This window comes from Panulirus ornatus, chromosome 25 (genome assembly GCF_036320965.1).
Source record: "Panulirus ornatus isolate Po-2019 chromosome 25, ASM3632096v1, whole genome shotgun sequence".
NCBI lineage: Eukaryota > Metazoa > Arthropoda > Malacostraca > Decapoda > Palinuridae > Panulirus > Panulirus ornatus.
The window spans coordinates 21,984,577-21,999,722 of NC_092248.1; the positions used below are offsets into that span (position 1 = coordinate 21,984,577).

At 43.2% G+C, this 15,146-nt stretch overlaps 1 protein-coding gene across 3 annotated transcripts in view; it reads left to right on the forward strand.

The window, feature by feature from the left end:
* The window catches only part of LOC139757314 (gametogenetin-binding protein 2), a 158,829-nt gene that overhangs the window by 22,097 nt on the left and 121,586 nt on the right, over positions 1-15,146 (forward strand). The window lies entirely within an intron of this gene.

Sequence of the window (15,146 nt, forward strand, 5' to 3'; positions counted from 1 at the left end):
TTTATATATATATATATAATATATATATATATATATAATATTATATATATATATATTATATATATATATATATATTTTTTTTTTTTTTTTTTTTACTTTGTCGCTGTCTCCCGCGTTTGCGGGGGGGGGGGGGGGGGGGGGGGGGGGGGGGGCCCCCCCCCCCCCCCCCCCCCCCCCCCCCCCCCCCCCCCCCCCCCCCCCCCCCCCCCCCCCCCCCCCCCCCCCCCCCCCCCCCCCTTCCGACACATATATCCTCTTGGTCCAATCTTCCTCCGCACATCCTCTCCATGTGCCTAAACCACTTCAAAACACCCTCTTCTGCCTCATCTCAACACGCTCTTTTTATTTCCACACATCTCTCTTACCCTTACGTTACTCACTCGATCAAACCACCTCACACCACACATTGTCCTCAAACATCTCATTTCCAGCACATCCATCCTCCTGCGCACAACTCTATCCATAGCCCACGCCTCGCAACCATACAACATTGTTGGAACCACTATTCCTTCAAACATACCCATTTTTGCTTTCCGAGATAATGTTCTCGACTTCCACACATTCTTCAAGGCCCCCAGAATTTTCGCCCCCTCCCCCACCCTATGATCCACTTCCGCTTCCATGGTTCCATCCGCTGCCAGATCCACTCCCAGATATCTAAAACACTTCACTTCCTCCAGTTTTTCTCCATTCAAACTCACCTCCCAATTGACTTGACCCTCAACCCTACTGTACCTAATAACCTTGCTCTTATTCACATTTACTCTTAACTTTCTTCTTCCACACACTTTACCAAACTCAGTCACCAGCTTCTGCAGTTTCTCACATGAATCAGCCACCAGCGCTGTATCATCAGCGAACAACAACTGACTCACTTCCCAAGCTCTCTCATCCCCAACAGACTTCATACTTGCCCCTCTTTTCAAAACTCTTGCATTCACCTCCCTAACAACCCCATCCATAAACAAATTAAACAACCATGGAGACATCACACACCCCTGCCGCAAACCTACATTCACTGAGAACCAATCATTTTCCTCTCTTCCTACACGTACACATGCCTTACATCCTCGATAAAAACTTTTCACTGCTAATAACAACTTTCCTCCCACACCATATATTCTTAATACCTTCCACAGAGCATCTCTATCAACTCTATCATATGCCTTCTCCAGATCCATAAATGCTACATACAAATCCATTTGCTTTTCTAAGTATTTCTCACATACATTCTTCAAAGCAAACACCTGATCCACACATCCTCTACCACTTCTGAAACCACACTGCTCTTCCCCAATCTGATGCTCTGTACATGCCTTCACCCTCTCAATCAATACTCTCCCATATAATTTACCAGGAATACTCAACAAACTTATACCTCTGTAATTTGAGCACTCACTCTTATCCCCTTTGCCTTTGTACAATGGCACTATGCACGCATTCCGCCAATCCTCAGGCACCTCACCATGAGTCATACATACATTAAATAACCTTACCAACCAGTCAACAATACAGTCACCCCCTTTTTTAATAAATTCCACTGCAATACCATCCAAACCTGCTGCCTTGCCGGCTTTCATCTTCCGCAAAGCTTTCACTACCTCTTCTCTGTTTACCAAATCATTTTCCCTAACCCTCTCACTTTGCACACCACCTCGACCAAAACAACCTATATCTGCCACTCTATCATCAAACACATTCAACAAACCTTCAAAATACTCACTCCATCTCCTTCTCACATCACCACTACTTGTTATCACCTCCCCACTTGCGCCCTTCACCGAAGTTCCCATTTGCTCCCTTGTCTTACGCACTTTATTTACCTCCTTCCAGAACATCTTTTTATTCTCCCTAAAATTTAATGATACTCTCTCACCCCAACTCTCATTTGCCCTTTTTTTCACCTCTTGCACCTTTCTCTTGACCTCCTGTCTCTTTCTTTTATACATCTCCCACTCAATTGCATTTTTTCCCTGCAAAAATCGTCCAAATGCCTCTCTCTTCTCTTTCACTAATACTCTTACTTCTTCATCCCACCACTCACTACCCTTTCTACTCAACCCACCTCCCACTCTTCTCATGCCACAAGCATCTTTTGCGCAATCCATCACTGATTCCCTAAATACATCCCATTCCTCCCCCACTCCCCTTACTTCCATTGTTCTCACAATATATATATATATATATATAGTAACTATATATATGTATTAACTTTCTAAAATGGGAAACAGAAGAAGGAGTCACGCGGGGAGTGCTCATCCTCCTCGAAGGCTCAGAGTGGGGTGCCTAAATGTGTGTGGATGTAACCAAGATGTGAAAAAAGGAGAGATAGGTAGTATGTTTGAGGAAAGGAACCTGGATGTTTTGGCTCTGAGTGAAACGAAGCTCAAGGGTAAAGGGGAAGAGTGGTTTGGGAATGTCTGGGGAGTGAAGTCAGGGGTTAGTGAGAGGACAAGAGCAAGGGAAGGAGTAGCAATACTCCTGAAACAGGAGTGGTGGGAGTATGTTATAGAGTGTAAGAAAGTAAATTCTCGATTAATATGGGTAAAACTGAAAGTTGATGGAGAGAGGTGGGTGATTATTGGTGCATATGCACCTGGGCATGAGAAGAAAGATCAAGAGAGGCAAGTGTTTTGGGAGCAGCTGAATGAGTGTGTTAGTGGTTTTGATGCACGAGACCGGGTTATAGTGATGGGTGATTTGAATGCAAAGGTGAGTAATGTGGCAGTTGAGGGAATAATTGGTATACATGGGGTGTTCAGTGTTGTAAATGGAAATGGTGAAGAGCTTGTAGATTTATGTGCTGAAAAAGGACTGATGATTGGGAATACCTGGTTTAAAAAGCGAGATATACATAAGTATACTTATGTAAGTAGGAGAGATGGCCAGAGAGCGTTATTGGATTACGTGTTAATTGACAGGTGTGCGAAAGAGAGACTTTTGGATGTTAATGTGCTGAGAGGTGCAACTGGAGGGATGTCTGATCATTATCTTGTGGAGGCTAAGGTGAAGATTTGTATGGGTTTTCAGAAAGAAGAGTGAATGTTGGGGTGAAGAGGGTGGTGAGAGTAAGTGAGCTTGAGAAGGAGACCTGTGTGAGGAAGTACCAGGAGAGACTGAGTACAGAATGGAAAAAGGTGAGAACAATGGAAGCAAGGGGAGTGGGGGAGGAATGGGATGTATTTAGGGAATCAGTGATGGATTGCACAAAAGATGCTTGTGGCATGAGAAGAGTGGGAGGTGGGTTGATTAGAAAGGGTAGTGAGTGGTGGGATGAAGAAGTAAGAGTATTAGTGAAAGAGAAGAGAGAGGCATTTGGACGATTTTTGCAGGGAAAAAATGCAATTGAGTGGGAGATGTATAAAAGAAAGAGACAGGAGGTCAAGAGAAAGGTGCAAGAGGTGAAAAAAAGGGCAAATGAGAGTTGGGGTGAGAGAGTATCATTAAATTTTAGGGAGAATAAAAAGATGTTCTGGAAGGAGGTAAATAAAGTGCGTAAGACAAGGGGGCAAATGGGAACTTCAGTGAAGGGCGCAAATGGGAGGTGATAACAAGTAGTGGTGATGTGAGAAGGAGATGGAGTGAGTATTTTGAAGGTTTGCTGAATGTGTTTGATGATAGAGTGGCAGATATAGGGTGTTTTGGTCGAGGTGGTGTGCAAAGTGAGAGGGTTAGGGAAAATGATTTGGTAAACAGAGAAGAGTAGTGAAAGCTTTGCGGAAGATGAAAGCCGGCAAGGCAGCAGGTTTGGATGGTATTGCAGTGGAATTTATTAAAAAAGGGGGTGACTGTATTGTTGACTGGTTGGTAAGGTTATTTAATGTATGTATGACTCATGGTGAGGTGCCTGAGGATTGGCGGAATGCGTGCATAGTGCCATTGTACAAAGGCAAAGGGGATAAGAGTGAGTGCTCAAATTACAGAGGTATAAGTTTGTTGAGTATTCCTGGTAAATTATATGGGAGAGTATTGATTGAGAGGGTGAAGGCATGTACAGAGCATCAGATTGGGGAAGAGCAGTGTGGGTTCAGAAGTGGTAGAGGATGTGTGGAACAGGTGTTTGCTTTGAAGAATGTATGTGAGAAATACTTAGAAAAGCAAATGGATTTGTATGTAGCATTTATGGATCTGGAGAAGGCATATGATAGAGTTGATAGAGATGCTCTGTGGAAGGTATTAAGAATATATGGTGTGGGAGGAAAGTTGTTAGAAGCAGTGAAAAGTTTTTATCGAGGATGTAAGGCATGTGTACGTGTAGGAAGAGAGGAAAGTGATTGGTTCTCAGTGAATGTAGGTTTGCGGCAGGGGTGTGTGATGTCTCCATGGTTGTTTAATTTGTTTATGGATGGGGTTGTTAGGGAGGTAAATGCAAGAGTTTTGGAAAGAGGGGCAAGTATGAAGTCTGTTGGGGATGAGAGAGCTTGGGAAGTGAGTCAGTTGTTGTTCGCTGATGATACAGCGCTGGTGGCTGATTCATGTGAGAAACTGCAGAAGCTGGTGACTGAGTTTGGTAAAGTGTGTGGAAGAAGAAAGTTAAGAGTAAATGTGAATAAGAGCAAGGTTATTAGGTACAGTAGGGTTGAGGGTCAAGTCAATTGGGAGGTGAGTTTGAATGGAGAAAAACTGGAGGAAGTGAAGTGTTTTAGATATCTGGGAGTGGATCTGGCAGCGGATGGAACCATGGAAGCGGAAGTGGATCATAGGGTGGGGGAGGGGGCGAAAATTCTGGGGGCCTTGAAGAATGTGTGGAAGTCGAGAACATTATCTCGGAAAGCAAAAATGGGTATGTTTGAAGGAATAGTGGTTCCAACAATGTTGTATGGTTGCGAGGCGTGGGCTATGGATAGAGTTGTGCGCAGGAGGATGGATGTGCTGGAAATGAGATGTTTGAGGACAATGTGTGGTGTGAGGTGGTTTGATCGAGTGAGTAACGTAAGGGTAAGAGAGATGTGTGGAAATAAAAAGAGCGTGGTTGAGAGAGCAGAAGAGGGTGTTTTGAAGTGGTTTGGGCACATGGAGAGGATGAGTGAGGAAAGATTGACCAAGAGGATATATGTGTCGGAGGTGGAGGGAGCAAGGAGAAGAGGGAGACCAAATTGGAGGTGGAAAGATGGAGTGAAAAAGATTTTGTGTGATCGGGGCCTGAACATGCAGGAGGGTGAAAGGAGGGCAAGGAATAGAGTGAATTGGATCGATGTGGTATACCGGGGTTGACGTGCTGTCAGTGGATTGAATCAAGGCATGTGAAGCGTCTGGGGTAAACCATGGAAAGCTGTGTAGGTATGTATATTTGCGTGTGTGGACGTATGTATATACATGTGTATGGGGGGGGTTGGGCCATTTCTTTCGTCTGTTTCCTTGCGCTACCTCGCAAACGCGGGAGACAGCGACAAAGTATAAAAAAAAATATATATATATATATATATATATATATATATATATATATATATATATATATATACACACATATATATATATATATATATATATATATATATATGTATATATATATATATATATATATATATATATATATATATATATTTTTTTTTTTTATACTTTGTCGCTGTCTCCCACGTTTGCGAGGTAGCGCAAGGAAACAGACGAAAGAAATGCCCCTCCCCCCATACACATGTACATACGTCCACACACGCAAATATACATACCTACACAGCTTTCCATGGTTTACCCCAGACGCTTCACATGCCTTGATTCAATCCACTGACAGCACGTCAACCCCTGTATACCACATCGCTCCAATTCACTCTATTCCTTGCCCTCCTTTCACCCTCCTGCATGTTCAGGCCCCGATCACACAAAATCTTTTTCACTCCATCTTTCCACCTCCAATTTGGTCTCCCTCTTCTCCTCGTTCCCTCCACCTCCGACACATATATCCTCTTGGTCAATCTTTCCTCACTCTTTCTCTCCATGTGCCCAAACCATTTCAAAACACCCTCTTCTGCTCTCTCAACCACGCTCTTTTTATTTCCACACATCTCTCTTACCCTTACGTTACTTACTCAATCAAACCACCTCACACCACACATTGTCCTCAAACATCTCATTTCCAGCACATCCATCCTCCTGCGCACATCTCTATCCATAGCCCACGCCTCACAACCATACAACATTGTTGGAACCACCATTCCTTCAAACATACCCATTTTTGCTTTCCGAGATAATGTTCTCGACTTCCACACATTTTTCAAGGCTCCCAAAATTTTCGCCCCCTCCCCCACCCTATGATCCACTTCCGCTTCCATGGTTCCATCCGCTGACAGATCCACTCCCAGATATCTAAAACACTTCACTTCCTCCAGTTTTTCTCCATTCAAACTCACCTCCCAATTGACTTGACCCCCACCCCTACTGTACCTAATAACCCTGCTCTTATTCACATTTACTCTTAACTTTCTTCTTCCACACACTTTACCAAACTCAGTCACCAGCTTCTGCAGTTTCTCACATGAATCAGCCACCAGCGCTGTATCATCAGCGAACAACAACTGACTCACTTCCCAAGCTCTCTCATCCCCAACAGACTTCATACTTGCCCCTCTTTCCAGGACTCTTGCATTTACCTCCCTAACAACCCCATCCATAAACAAATTAGACAACCATGGAGACATCACACACCCCTGCCGCAAACCTACATTCACTGAGAACCAATCACTTTCCTCTCTTCCTACACGTACACATGCCTTACATCCTCGATAAAAACTTTTCACTGCTTCTAACAACTTGCCTCCCACACCATATATTCTTAATACCTTCCACAGAGCATCTCTATCAACTCTATCATATGCCTTCTCCAGATCCATAAATGCTACATACAAATCCATTTGCTTTTCTAAGTATTTCTCACATACATTCTTCAAAGCAAACACCTGATCCACACATCCTCTACCACTTCTGAAACCGCACTGCTCTTCCCCAATCTGATGCTCTGTACATGCCTTCACCCTCTCAATCAATACCCTCCCATATAATTTACCAGGAATACTCAACAAACTTATACCTCTGTAATTTGAGCACTCACTCTTATCCCCTTTGCCTTTGTACAATGGCACTATGCACGCATTCCGCCAATCCTCAGGCACCTCACCATGAGTCATACATACATTAAATAACCTTACCAACCAGTCAACAATACAGTCACCCCCTTTTTTAATAAATTCCACTGCAATACCATCCAAACCTGCTGCCTTGCCGGCTTTCATCTTCCGCAAAGCTTTTACTACCTCTTCTCTGTTTACCAAATCATTTTCCCTAACCCTCTCACTTTGCACACCACCTCGACCAAAACACCCTATATCTGCCACTCTGTCATCAGACACATTCAACAAACCTTCAAAATACTCATTCCATCTCCTTCTCACATCACCGCTACTTGTTATCACCTCCCCATTTACGCCCTTCACTGAAGTTCCCATTTGCTCCCTTGTCTTACGCACCCTATTTACCTCCTTCCAGAACATCTTTTTATTCTCCCTAAAATTTACTGATAGTCTCTCACCCCAACTCCCATTTGCCCTTTTTTTCACCTCTTGCACCTTTCTCTTGACCTCCTGTCTCTTTCTTTTATACTTCTCCCACTCAATTGCATTTTTTCCCTGCAAAAATCGTCCAAATGCCTCTCTCTTCTCTTTCACTAATACTCTTACTTCTTCATCCCACCACTCACCACCCTTTCTAAACAGCCCACCTCCCACTCTTCTCATGCCACAAGCATCTTTTGCGCAATCCATCACTGATTCCCTAAATACATCCCATTCCTCCCCCACTCCCCTTACTTCCATTGTTCTCACCTTTTTCCATTCTGTACACAGTCTCTCCTGGTACTTCCCCACACAGGTCTCCTTCCCAAGCTCACTCACTCTCACCACCTTCTTCACCCCAACATTCACTCCTCTTTTCTGAAAACCCATACTAATCTTCACCTTAGCCTCCACAAGATAATGATCAGACATCCCTCCAGTTGCACCTCTCAGCACATTAACATCCAAAAGTCTCTCTTTCGCACGCCTGTCAATTAACACGTAATCCAATAACGCTCTCTGGCCATCTCTCCTACTTACATAAGTATACTTATGTATATCTCGCTTTTTAAACCAGGTATTCCCAATCATCAGTCCTTTTTCAGCACATAAATCTACAAGCTCTTCACCATTTCCATTTACAACACTGAACACCCCATGCATACCAATTATTCCCTCAACTGCCACATTACTCACCTTTGCATTCAAATCACCCATCACTATAACCCGGTCTCGTTCATCAAAACCGCTAACACACTCATTCAGCTGCTCCCAAAACACTTGCCTCTCATGATCTTTCTTCTCATGCCCAGGTGCATATGCACCAATAATCACCCACCTCTCTCCATCAACTTTCAATTTTACCCATATTAATCGAGAATTTACTTTCTTACATTCTATCACATACTCCCACAACTCCTGTTTCAGGAGTATTGCTACTCCTTCCCTTGCTCTTGTCCTCTCACTAACCCCTGACTTCACTCCCCAGACATTTCCAAACCACTCTTCCCCTTTACCCTTGAGCTTCGTTTCACTCAGAGCCAAAACATCCAGGTTCCTTTCCTCAAACATACTACCTATCTCTCCTTTTTTCACATCTTGGTTACATCCACACACATTTAGGCACCCCACTCTGAGCCTTCGAGGAGGATGATCACTCCCCGCGTGACTCCTTCTTCTGTTTCCCATTTTAGAAAGTTAATACAAGGAGGGGAGGATTTCCGGCCCCCCGCTCCCATATATATATATATATATATATATATATATATATATATATATTTTTCATACTATTCGCCATTTCCCGCGTTAGCGAGGTAGTGTTAAGAACAAAGGACTGGGCCTTTGAGGGAAAATCCTCACCTGGCCCTCTTCTCTGTTCCTTCTTTTGGAAAATTAGAAAAAAAAAAAAAAAGAGAGGGGAGGATTTCCAGCCACCCGCTCCCTCCCCTTTTAGTCGCCTTCTACGACACGCAGGGAATACGTGGGAAGTATTCTTTCTCCCCTATCCCCAGGGATATATATATATATATATATATATATATATATATATATATATATATATATATATATATATAAGAGTGTGTGCTAAAATTACAGAGGTATAAGTTTGTTGAGTATTCCTGGGAAATTATATGGGAGGGTATTGATTGAGAGGGTGAAGGCATGTACAGAGCATCAGATTGGGGAAAAGCAGTATGGTTTCAGAAGTGGTAGAGGATGTGTGGATCAGGTGTTTGCTTTGAAGAATGTATGTGAGAAATACTTAGAAAAACAAATGGATTTGTATGTAGCATTTATGGATCTGGAGAAGGCATATGATAGAGTTGATAGAGATTCTCTGTGGAAGGTTTTAAGAATATATGGTGCGGGAGGCAAGTTGTTAGAAGTAGTGAAAAGTTTTTATCGAGGATGTAAGGCATATATACGTGTAGGAAGAGAGGAAAGTGATTGGTTCTCAGTGAATGTAGGTTTGCGGCAGGGATGTGTGATGCCTACATGGTTGTTTGATTTGTTTATGGATGGGGTTGTTAGGGAGGTGAATGCAAGAGTTTTGGAAAGAGGGGCAAGTATGAAGTCTGTTGGGGATGAGTGAGCTTGGGAAGTGAGTCAGTTGTTGTTCGCTGATGATACAGCGCTGGTGGCTGATTCATGTAAGAAGCTGCAGAAGCCGGTGACTGAGTTTGGTAAAGTGTGTGAAGGAAGAAAGTTAAGAGTAAATGTGAATAAGAGCAAGGTTATTAGGTACAGTAGGGTTGAGGGTCAAGTCAATTGGGAGGTAAGTTTGAATGGAGAAAAACTGGAGGAAGTAAAGTGTTTTAAATATCTGGGAGTGGATCTGGAAGCGGAAGTGGATCACAGGGTGGGGGAGGGGGCGAAAATCCTGGGAGCCTTGAAGAATGTGTGGAAGTCGAGAACATTATCTTGGAAAGCAAAAATGGGTATGTTTGAAGGAATAGTGGTTCCAACAATGTTGTATGGTTGCGTGGCGTGGGCTATGGATAGATTGTGCGCAGGAGGATGGATGTGCTGGAAATGAGATGTTTGAGGACAATGTGTGGTGTGAGGTGGTTTGATCGAGTAAGTAACGTAAGCGTATGAGAGATGTGTGGAAATAAAAAGAGCGTGGTTGAGAGAGCAGAAGAGGGTGTTTTGAAATGGTTTGGGCACATGGAGAGAATGAGTGAGGAAAGATTGACCAAGAGGATATATGTGTCGGAGGTGGAGGGAACGAGGAGAAGTGGGAGACCAAATTGGAGGTGGAAAGATGGAGTGAAAAAGATTTTGTGTGATCGGGGCCTGAACATGCAGGAGGGTGAAAGGAGGGCAAGGAATAGAGTGAATTGGATCGATGTGGTTTACCGGGGTTGACGTGCTGTCAGTGGATTAAATCATGGCATGTGCAGTGTCTGGGGTAAACCATGGAAAGCTGTGTAGGTATGTATATTTACATGTGTGGACGTATGTATATACATGTGTATGGGGGTGGGTTGGGCCATTTCTTTCGTCTGTTTCCTTGCGCTGCCTCGCAAACGCGTTAGACAGCGACAAAGCAAAAAAAAAAAGAAAAAAAAAATGTTGGAAGGGATCACAATTTTGCGTGTGATCAAGATATTCCTATGAGTCCAAGGGGAAAATGAAACACGAAAAGTTCCCAAGTGCAGTTTCGTGTAATAATCACATCATCAAGGGAGACACAAGAGAGGAATATAACAGTCAGTTGATATACATCGAAGAGACGAAGGTAGGACGCCATTTGATAAACATGTGATTGATCACATGTTTACCAAATGGCGTCCTACCTTCGTCTCTTCGATGTATATCAACTGACTGTTATATCCCTCTCTTGTGTCTCCCCTGATGATGTGATTATTACACGAAAGTGCACTTGGGAACTTTTCGTGTTTCATTTTCCCCGTGGACTCATAGGAATATATATATATATATATATATGGGGATTGGGGAGAAGGAATACTTCCCACGCATTCCTCACGTCTCGTAAAAGGCAACTAAAGGGGACGGGAGTGTGGGGCTGGAAACCCTCCCCTCCTTGTATTTTAACTTTCTAAAAGGGGAAACAGAAGAAGGAGTCACGCGGGGAGAGCTCATCCTTCTCGAAGGCTCAGATTGGGGTGTCTAAATGTCTCTGGATGTAACCAAGATGAGAAAAAAGGAGAGATAGGTAGTATGTTTGAGGAAAGGAACCTGGATGTTTTGGCTCTGAGTGAAATGAAGCTCAAGGGTAAAGGGGAAGAGTGGTTTGGGAATATCTTGGGAGTAAAGTCAGGGGTTAGTGAGAGGACAAGAGCAAGGGAAGGAGTAGCACTACTGAAACAGGAGTGGTGGGAGTATGTGGTAGAGTGTAAGAAGGTAAACTCTAGATTAATTTGGGTAAAACTGAATGGGGATGGAGAGAGATGTGTGAGCAAAGGTGAGTAATATGGCAGTTGAGGAAATAATTGGTGTACATGGGGTGTTCATTGTTGTAAATGGAAATGGTGAAGAGCTTGTAGATTTATGTGCTGAAAAAGGACTGATGATTGGGAATACCTGGTTTAAAAGAGAGATATGCATATTGGGAATACCTGGTTTAAAAGAGAGATATACATAAGTATACGTATGTAAGTAGGAGAGATGGCCAGAGAGCGTTATTGGATTATGTGTCAATTAATAGGCACGCAAAAGAGAGACTTTTGGATGTTAATGTGCTGAGAGGTGCAACTGGAGGGATGTCTGATCATTATCTTGTGGAGGCGAAGGTGAAGATTTGTAGAAGTTTTTAGAAAAAGAGAGAGAATGTTTGGATGAAAATAGTGGTGAGAGTAAGTGAGCTTGTGAAGGAGACTTGTGTGAAGGAAGTACCAGGAGAGAATGAGTACAGAATGAATGAGAAGCATGGGAGGTGGGCAGATTAGAAAGGGTAGTGAGTGATGGGATGAAGAAATAAGATTATTAGTTAAAGAGAAGAGAGAGGCATTCAGACAATTTTTGCGGGGAAATAATGCAAATGAGTGGGAGATGTATTAGAAAGAGGCAGGATGTCAGGAGAAAGGTGCAAGAGGTGAAAAAGAGGGCAAATGAGAGTTGGGGTGAGAGAGTCATTATATTTTAGGAAGAATAAAAAGCTTTTTTGGAAGGTGGTAAATAAAGTTCATAAGGGAAGGGAAGAAATGGGAACTTCAGTGAAGGGGGCTAATGGGGAGGTGATAAGAAGTAGTGGTGATGTGAGAAGGAGATGGAGTGAGTATTTCAAAGGTTTGTTGAATATGTTTGATGATAGAGTGGCAGATATAGGGTGTTTTGGTCGAGTTGGTGTACAAAGTGAGAGGTTTAGGGAAAATGATTTAAACAGAGAAGAGGTAGTAAAAGCCTTGCAGAAAATGAAAGCCAGCAAGGCAGCGGGTTTGGATGGTATTGCACTGGAATTTATTAAAATAGGGGATGACTATTATTGGCTGGTTGGTAAGGTTATTTAATGTATATATGTCTCATGGTGAGGTGCCTGAGGATTGGCAAAATGCTTGCATAGTGCCATTGTACAAAGGCAAAGGGGATAAAAGTGAGTGCTCAAATTACAGAGGTACAAGTTTGTTGAGTATTCCTGGTGAATTATATGGGAGGGTATTGATTGAGAGGGTGAAGGTATGTACAGAACATCAGATTGGGGAAGAGGAGTGTGGTTTCAGAAGTGGTAGAGGATGTGTGGATCAGGTGTTTGCTTTGAAGAATGTATGTGAGAAATACTTAGAAATGCAAATGGATTTGTATATAGCATTTATGGATCTGAAGAAGGCATATGATAGAGTTGATAGAGATGCTCTGTGGAAGGTATTAAGAATATATGGTGTGGGAGGCAAAATGTTAGAAGCCGTGAAAAGTTTTTATCGAGGATGTAAGGCATGTGTACTTGTAGGAAGAGAGGAAAGTGATTGGTTCTCAGTGAATGTAGGTTTACGCCAGGGGTTTGTGGTGTCCCCATGGTTGTTTAATTTGTTTATGGATGGGGTTGTTAGGAGGTGAATGCAAGAGTTTTGGAAAGAGGGGCAATTATGCAGTCTTTTGTGGATGAGAGAGCTTGTGAAGTGAGTCAGTTGTTCACTGATGATACAGTGCTGGTGGCTGATTCATGTGAGAAATTGCAGAAGCTGGTGACTGAGTTTGGTAAAGTGTGTGAAAGAAGAAAGTTGAGAGTAAATGTGAATAAGAGCAAGGTTAATATATTAGGTACAGTAGGGTTGAGGGTCAAGTCAACTGGGAGGTAAGTTTGAATGGAGAAAAACTGAAGGAAGTGAAGTGTTTTAGATATCTGGGAGTGGATCTGGCAGCGGATGGATCCATGGAAGCAGAAGTGAATCATAGGGTGGGGGATGGGGCGAAAGTTCTGGAAGCGTTGAAGAATGTGTGGAAGTCGAGAACATTATCTCAGAAAGCAAAAATGGGTATGTTTGAAGGAATAGTGGTTCCAACAATGTTACATCGTTGCGAGGCACGGGCTATGGATAGAGTTGTGCGGAGGAGGGTGGATGTGCTGGAAATGAGATGTTTGAGGACAATATGTGGTGTAAGGTGGTTTGATCGAGTAAGTAATAATAGGGTAAGAGAGATATGTGGTAATAAAAAGAGTGTGGTTGAGATAGCAGAAGAGGATGTTTTGAAAAGGTTTGGTCACATGGAGAGAATGAGTGAGGAAAGATTGACCAAGGGGATATATGATTCAGAGGTGGAGGGAACGAGGAGAAGTGGGAGACCAAATTTTAGGTGGAAAGATGGAGTGAAAAAGATTTTGAGTGATTGGGGCCTGAACATGTAGGAGGGTGAAAGGCGTGCAAGGAATAGAGTGAATTGGAATGATGTGGTATACCGTGGTCGACGTGCTGTCAATGGATTGAACCAGGGCATGTGAAGCATCTGGATGTGGAAAGGGAGATGTGGTTTTGGTGCATTATTACATGACAGCTAGAGACTGATTGTGAAGGAATGTGGACTTTGTTGTCTTTTCCTAGCGCTACCTCGCACACATGAGTGGGAAGGGTTTGTTGTTTGATGTGTGGCTGGGTGGCAATGGGAATGAATAAAGGCAGACAGTAGGAACTATGTACATGTGTATATATGTATATGACTGTTTGTGTATATATATGTATACATTGAGATGTATAGGTATGTATATTTGCGTGTGTGAACGTGTATGTATATACATGTGTATGCGGGTGGGTTGGGCCGTTCTTTCGTCTGTTTCCTTGCGCTACCTCGCTAATGTGGGAGACAGCGACAAAGCAAAATAACTAAATAAATAAATCATAGGGTGGGGGAGGGTGCGAAAATCCTGGGAGCCTTGAAAAATGTGTGTAAGTCGAGAACAGTATCTCCGAAAGCAAAAATGGCTATGTTTGAAGGAATAGTGATTCCAACAATGTTGTATGGTTGCGAGGCGTGGGCTGTGGATAGAGTTGTGCGTAGGAGGGTGGATGTGCTGGAAATGAGATGCTTGAGGACAATATGTGGTGTGAGGTGGTTTGATCGAGTAAGTAATGTAAGGGTAAGAGAGATGTGTGGAAATAAAAAGAGCGTGGTTGAGAGAGCAGAAGAGGGTGTTTTGAAATGGTTTGGTCACATGGAGAGAACGAGTGAGGAAAGATTGACCAAGAAGATATATTTGTCGGAGGTGGAGGGAATGAGAAGTGGGAGACCAAATTGGAGGTGGAAAGATGGAGTGAAAAAGATTTTGCGTGATCGGGGCTTGAACATGCAGGAGGGTGAAAGGCGTGCAAGGAATAGAGTGAATTGGATCGATGTGGTATACCGGGGTCGACGTGCTGGCAATGGATTGAAGCGTCTGGGGTAAACTATGGAAAGTTGTGTGGGGCCTGGATGTGGAAAGGGAGCTGTGGTTTTGGGCATTATTGCATGACAGCTGGAGACTGAGTGTGAGCGAATGGGGCCTTTGTTGCCTTTTCCTGGCGCTTCCTCGCGCACATGAGGGGGAAGGGGGATGTTATTTCATGTGTGGCGGGGTGGCGATGGGGATGAGTAGGGGCAGACAGTGTGAATTGTGTGCATGTGTGTATATGTGTGTGTCTGTGTGTGTATATATGTGTGTACGTTGGGATG